A 7,050-nucleotide genomic window follows, 5' to 3' on the forward strand; every position below is an offset into this window, starting at 1 on the left:
AAAAAACCACTCTGACCATTTTGTGTCATGGCTGCTTTACGGCTGAGCACATGGAGCAGGAGCCAACAAAAGCTGCAGCTGTGCCCTTCAGATGAAGCTGCATGGAGGCAGCAGGGGAGAAAGACTTGGTGGACCCCAGGCCAGCAAGACCACTAATAGGGTTCCAGCGGGCCCACATAGGAACGAGGAGCCACAACAACTCACTCACAGGCTGGTGAGTCACTCAAAGGGACCAGCACATGGCCCATTCCATGAGAAGTGTTTAGAGGATGGGTGGTGAGGGTGACGGGCCCACTAGGGGAACACTGGGGCATGGCAAAGACAGTTGACTGGCACCCCAATCAGCAAAGGAACACTCAGAGAAATATAGGAATATAGAATTGCATGGGGTGCACTTTGATGAAAAGACTCAGGCCTAGACCTGTGTTTCTACACAACCCAGGTGCACCAGATCTCTGGAAAGCCAGAAGTACCTATAAGGTCAACCATTAAAACCTGAGCTGCACAAAAAGCCTTCCCTAGGGAATCAGCAGCAAAGCAGCAATTTAGCTCAACCACACAGCTCAAGTACTGTTCCCCCACAAGCAGTTCCCCCAATTTAGAAGTAAGCAAAGGAGAAAATATTGGTTCTGGTCCAGGTATACTGCCAGCTCCTCAGGGCCCACCCAGGGACCTGAGACCTGGAGTGGGGACTGGATCCCCCTCCCACAACCAGGCTCCCACCTGGGGACCTGAGACCTGGAGTGGGGACGAGGCCCTCTCCCACAACCAGGCCTGCCCAGGGACCGGAGGTATGGAGCCAGAGACTGGACCCCCCTCCTAGAACTAGGCTCACCACCAGCTCCTCGGGGCCTGCCTGGGTTTCTGAGACCTGGAACCAGGGACTGGACAGCCCCCCATAACCAGGCACACTACCAGCATCAAGGAGCATGCCAAAAACATTACCTCCATATGGGTGGCCCACCACAGCCACCACAATAACCACAGCTGCCATGAAAGCAGCTAGACACCACGCAGATGGTCCGCCAGCCACTGGAGTGCATTGATACAACGAGAGTCACCAGCAGAGACCAAAGAAAAGAAGAGGATGTCTCTCTCCACAAAGCCCATTCCAGAGTGACAGAAGAAGCATCTGCTCTGCGATCATAATGGGAGACCTGAACACACCTCTCAGCATTGGACAGATCACCTAGGCAACAAATCAACAGAGTAACCGTTACTCTTGCAGAAGGAGAGAAGAAATCTAGGGTTATCAGATGGGGGGAGGGGAGGGGGATGGGGAGAGTTTGGACAAGGGTCATAAAGAATAAGTACGATTTGTAACAATATATATGCTAGTAATATTGATTTGATCAACATATGTCAACGTTGAACCCCCAAAATATGTATAATCAATTATGAGTCAATAAAAATTTAAAATAAAATAAAGTTAAATTAAATTAAATTTTAAAAATTAGTAAAATAAATAAGTAAATAAAGTACAGATTGTTACCTGGAACCCATGAAAAAAAAAAAAAAGAAAGAAAGAAAATCATCTGTGAAGATGTTTCCAAAGTATCCTTCAAAAAGAAACATGACAGAACAGGGACAGGGATTGGCATCAGTGAGAGATACAATGACTGTCTCTCATCTAATTTTGTTTAGAGGTGATACATGGCTCTCACCAAACTCCAGGGCATGGATCCACTGCTTAGTTACCTGTAGGTGACAATGCAAGAGGTGGGCAGTGACAGAGGAGCAGTAGAAAGTCTGGGTCCCAGTGCTAGATAGGCCCACGGTGTGATCTGAGTGCGTGTGGGACAAGAAGAAGAGCTATGTGGTACCAGCCCAGCACAGGCTCCAAAAGTCCACAGTAATGGACTCGTTGGGTATCAGGACCCTGCTTATGGTGGCAGGGTTGGAGAGTCACCAGCAGAATCTTCTGGGGACAGGGCTCTTACATGAAGCTTCTACAATGGCTTCCTAAAAAAGTCATGCTGGGGCAAGAACAGGACCAGAGACCCTAAGAGAAAGCCAGCGCAGTAGAGGAATAAGTTACTGGAGGGGCCAGAAAGAAGTGACTGCACTCATGTGAGCCTGGAGTGGGAGCTCAGATTGCATAAGGCATCAGCACTCCCACCCTTATTTTAAAACACTTTATGATCTAGAGTTAGAAAAATATTTTACTTTCACTAAATGAGAAACAAGGCCTTTATCAATTGTAAGCTCACAGACCAGTTTTGTTTGCACAAAATGAGGTGCATTACAATAAAATAAAAATTTTATTATTTTCACTGATTATAGTTTTCAGAACTTTGGACAGGAAATGATGAGGATGGATTTTCTGTCCATGATGGCTGGAGATAAGAAGAATCAAAGGCTGGAGATGACTTGGCAGCTGGGGACTGAAATCATCTAAAGGCTTTTTCAGCTAACTCTGATACCAGGGCTAGGATGACTTGAAGACTGATTCTGCTGACATGTGCATATGCTTACATACTGTTGCTTGGCTGGTGAAACTTATACACACACACATGTTTTATTTTATGTTTATTTGATTTTATTTTTAATTGACAAATAATTGTACATATTTATGGCATAAATGTGATGTTTTGAGATATATTTACATTTGGAATAATTAAATCAAGCTAATAATATACCCATGTTTATCTCAATTTTTTTGTGGTGAGAACATTTAAAATTTCCATATTTTGGCTATTGTAAGAAGAGCTGCAGTGAACATGAGAGTGCAGGTGTCCCTTCAACAAGATGATTTCCATTCCCATGGATATATACTCAAAAGTGGGATTGCTGGAGTATATGGTAGCTCTTTCTGTAGTTGTTTGAGGAACCTCCATACTATTTTCCATAATGGCTTTGCTAATTTACAGTCCCACCAACAGTGGAAAAGAGTTCCCCTTTCCCCACATCCTCTCCAGCATTTGTTATTCTTGGTCTTATTAATAATGGCCAGTCTAAGCCATTTGCAGCAACATGGATGAGCCTGGAGAAAATTATCTGAAGTGAAATAAGCCAGACACAGAAAGAAAAATACCACATGTTCTCACTCATAACTGAGTGGGAAGGAAGGAAGGAAGGAAGGAAGGAAGGAAGGAAGGAAGGAAGGAAGGAAGGAAGGAAGGAAGGAAGGAAGGCAAAAGGGAGGGAGGGAGAGACGGAGGGAAGAACCACAATAATACATTGAACTTTCAGAAGGAGAGAACAAAGCTAAGGATTCTAGAGATGGGGACAGGGAGGGAGGGGATTTGGGGAGTGACAGCTTGGGTGGAGGGCATGGGGAAAGATTATGATTTGTAATTATGAATTCACTAATAATAATAAAAAATTAAAATAAAATAAAATCTAATGTTTAAGCAATTTTGAAATATACAGCACAATATTATTAATTAACATGAAACACATTGGGCTAAGTTAAGTAAGCCAGGCATAAAAAATACCATATGATCTTAAATGTATATGGAATCTAAAAAAATCAAACTCATAGAAGTAGAGAGTAAAATGGTGAAACTTTCAAGATAGCAGAAAATAATTACACACATATATGCACACACAAATTTAAAAACCTGGTTGTCATGCAAACATAACATTAATTTGTTTCAAAAATTATTTTAACTCCATTATGAGGCTGCAAGGAAAATGGTAAAACTATTTTCCTTACAGAGTAATTTTCTGAGGTCTCCCTAGCTCAAGAAATGATAAAGCCTAATTAAAGTTAATATTATTTTTTAAAATTATTTATGTATTTATGTATTGGTAATTGACACATAATAAGTGTACACATTTATGTGGTACAGTGTGACGTTTCAATACATGGACACAATGTGTAACCGCCAAATCAGTGTAATTGGTATATTCATAACCTCAGATATTTATCATGTTACTGATGAGAACATTCAAAATCCTTTTTGCTATTTTGGAATGTACAATATATCATTAAACATAATCACTCCACTCCGTTCTTTTGTATTTTCACTGACTTAGTCATATATAAAAAAAGAGATTTTCTGTTGTATTATCTTTATATTATTCTAAATCTCTAAAGTCTGTATTAGTTGCTTGTACTTTCTAACTTATTTAAGCAGTTATTATTTCTGTTTTAGATGTTTAATTGTACAGTATAACTTTGTAACATTTTTTGGAGTCAATTGGAACCACTAGTTTACAAGATAGAAAAAATTCTGTTTGTAGAACTTAATTCTAATAGTAGTATTATGTAAAAGTAGCTTTCCAAGTGTGGCATGGTTTTAATTAAATGTTCTCTTTGCTCTTCCATAATCAATGCATTTGTTTTGCTCTTTTTAAAGTTTTAATGCCATCAAAGGTGAAAGGAGTAAACTAATTTAAACATACTGCATTGCAGTACAAAAATGTGAAAGAGAAAAGCCATTCGGCATTAGTGTGTAACTCAATAAGAAGAACCCTTCATTCCAAAGAACAATGGACCTACCTTGCAATTTCTCCATAAGAATGATTCAGTTGCTCTTCTAAACAAAGTCATGAGACTCCTCAGTACAAGAAAGCACTAAAGGGAAAATCTGTCTAGTGACGGGGTATGAATATATTATCAGTGTCACATGCATTTTAATCAGAATTCGAAATTTCTGAGATACATGCAGCACATTTTATGAGCTTCTTTATAATGATTTAGTAGGAAATAAACCAATTTGTACACATCTTCTTTTTTAAAGCTATTAGATTAACTGACAATTTATACACACACACACACACACACACACACACACACACACACACACATATAATTAACATTGATAGAATTTGGATGCTATTGTCCCCCCAAAACTCATGTGGAAATCTGATCCACAATGTGGCAGTGTTGGGAGCTGTGTTTGGGTCATGGGGGTGGATCCCTCATGCATGGATTAATGCTCTCTCTGGAGGTGGGGATAATGAGTGAGTTCTCGCTCTATTTGTACCCATGAGAACTGGTTGTTTAAAAGACCCTGGCACCTCCTCTCTCTTGCTTCCTCTCTCCATGTTATCTTCTTGTACCTGCCAGCTGCCTGCTGCTTTCTGCCATGAGTAGAAACAGCCTGAGGCCCATGCCAGATGCAGCTGTCCTAGAATCATATGCCAAATAAACCTCATTTCAGGTATCTTGTTATAGCAACACAAAAATGGAATGATACAAACATATTTTACTTTTAGAACAGTTTTAGGTGCAGATAGTCTAGAGAGTTCCTACAGACCCTCATATTACATCTTGCATTGGTGTGGTACATTTGTTAAAACTGAGGAGCCAGTATTGATGCATTATTATTAACTAAATTCATATTTTAAATTAGTATTTACTTCTTGTGTTGTGCAGTTCTATGTGTTTTATCACAGATATTTCTACCAAATTTTGTATTACTCTCTTTTTTTAGAAATTTTATTGTATATATTTAAGATATACAACGTGATTTACAAGATACATATAGATAGTAGAATGGTTACTGCTGTAAAACAAATTAACGTATCCATCAATATTTGTCTTTCTGTGTCTGGTTTATTTCACTTACCATAATGTCCTCCAGTTTCATTCATGTTGAAGCAAATGGCAGTACCTCCTTTTTTAAAGCTGATTCATATTTCATTATATGTAGTATATATACCACAGTTTCTTTATCTGTTTTTTCATCAACAGACACTTAAGTTGTTTTCATATCTTTTTTTTTTTTTTTTAAAGATGACCAGTAAGGGGATCTTAACCCTTGACTTGGTGTTGTCAGCACCACGCTCAGCCAGTGAGCGAACCGGCCATCCCTATATGGGATCCAAACCCGTGGCCTTGGTGTTATCAGCACAACACTCTCTCGAGTGAGCCACGGGCCAGCCCAACTTGTTTTCATATCTTGGCTACTGTGAATAATGCTGCAATGAACATGGGAGTGCAGATATTTTTAAGAAGTGATGACTTCATTTTCTTTGGGTATGTACTTAGAAGAGGGATTGCTAAGTCATACTGTAGTTCTATAAGTGAAAAGATATCCTGAGTTAATGAATCAAATAGTTAATATTGTTAAAATATCCATAGTATCAAAAGCAATATACCAATTCAAACAATCCCTATCAAAAGCCCACTGACATTCTCCACAGAACTGGAAAAAACAATCCTAAAATCCATATAAAATCACAAAAGACTGAATAGCCAAAGAAATTCTGAGAAAGAAAAGCAAAGTTGGAAGCATCACACTTCCTGATTTAAAATTATATTACAAAAATATAGGAATCAGTATACACATTATTAGTACAGTATGGTACCAGCATTAAACACAGACAAATAGAACAGTGGAACAGAATATAGAGCCCAGAAATAAACTCAAATATACATGGTCAACTAATTTTGGACAAGGACACTAAAGGGATACATAAGGAAAGGATAGTTTCTTCAATCACTGGTCTTGGTAAAACAGAATTTCCACATGCAAAAGAATAAAATTGAATCCTTGTCTTACACCATACACAAAACTAACATAAAATGGATAAAAGACCTAAATGTTACACTTCCCACCATATAACGGAGATGAAAAAAGGATTACTCAAAGCACCATGAATGCCATGAGAGGCTCAAAGGGACTGCACCTCAGCAACTCCTCTGTTAGAAAGAGAAAACTGGGGTACAGCAATCATTCAAAGTTAGCTTCTGTTTTTTATTGTAAAGACAATAAAGTTTCATAAGAAAATTCAGTTGATTCAATCATTACAAAAGGACACAAAGGCATGGACAGTGTTACAAAAGTTATCTATGGCTTAAAATGTGGAAACTAGTAACATCAGTAAAATAAACAAAGTGATATTCCAAAGTACAATTAGTGAAAGGCTAACTTGGTCAAACTGGCTCATTATCTAAAGTATAATCTCTCCTTAAGCAAAAGTTACATTCTTATGATAAAACCTAAATACAATTATCTCTAAAGTTTCCCCCAACAGACAGCTTGCCCCCAAGCAAACATTTTTTTCACATCTTTCCCTTTAGCAATTCTTAAAACCTCTTAATAGGATCGGTATGACAACCACCTGTTAGCTCTAAAATCATTAAAGTATACAATC

At 38.6% G+C, this 7,050-nt stretch overlaps 1 pseudogene; it reads right to left on the minus strand.

The window, feature by feature from the left end:
• LOC103608379 overlaps positions 1-7,050 on the minus strand; it is a 13,537-nt pseudogene that overhangs the window by 1,975 nt on the left and 4,512 nt on the right.

This window comes from Galeopterus variegatus, unplaced genomic scaffold (assembly GCF_000696425.1).
Source record: "Galeopterus variegatus unplaced genomic scaffold, G_variegatus-3.0.2 Scaffold8363, whole genome shotgun sequence".
Lineage (NCBI taxonomy): Eukaryota > Metazoa > Chordata > Mammalia > Dermoptera > Cynocephalidae > Galeopterus > Galeopterus variegatus.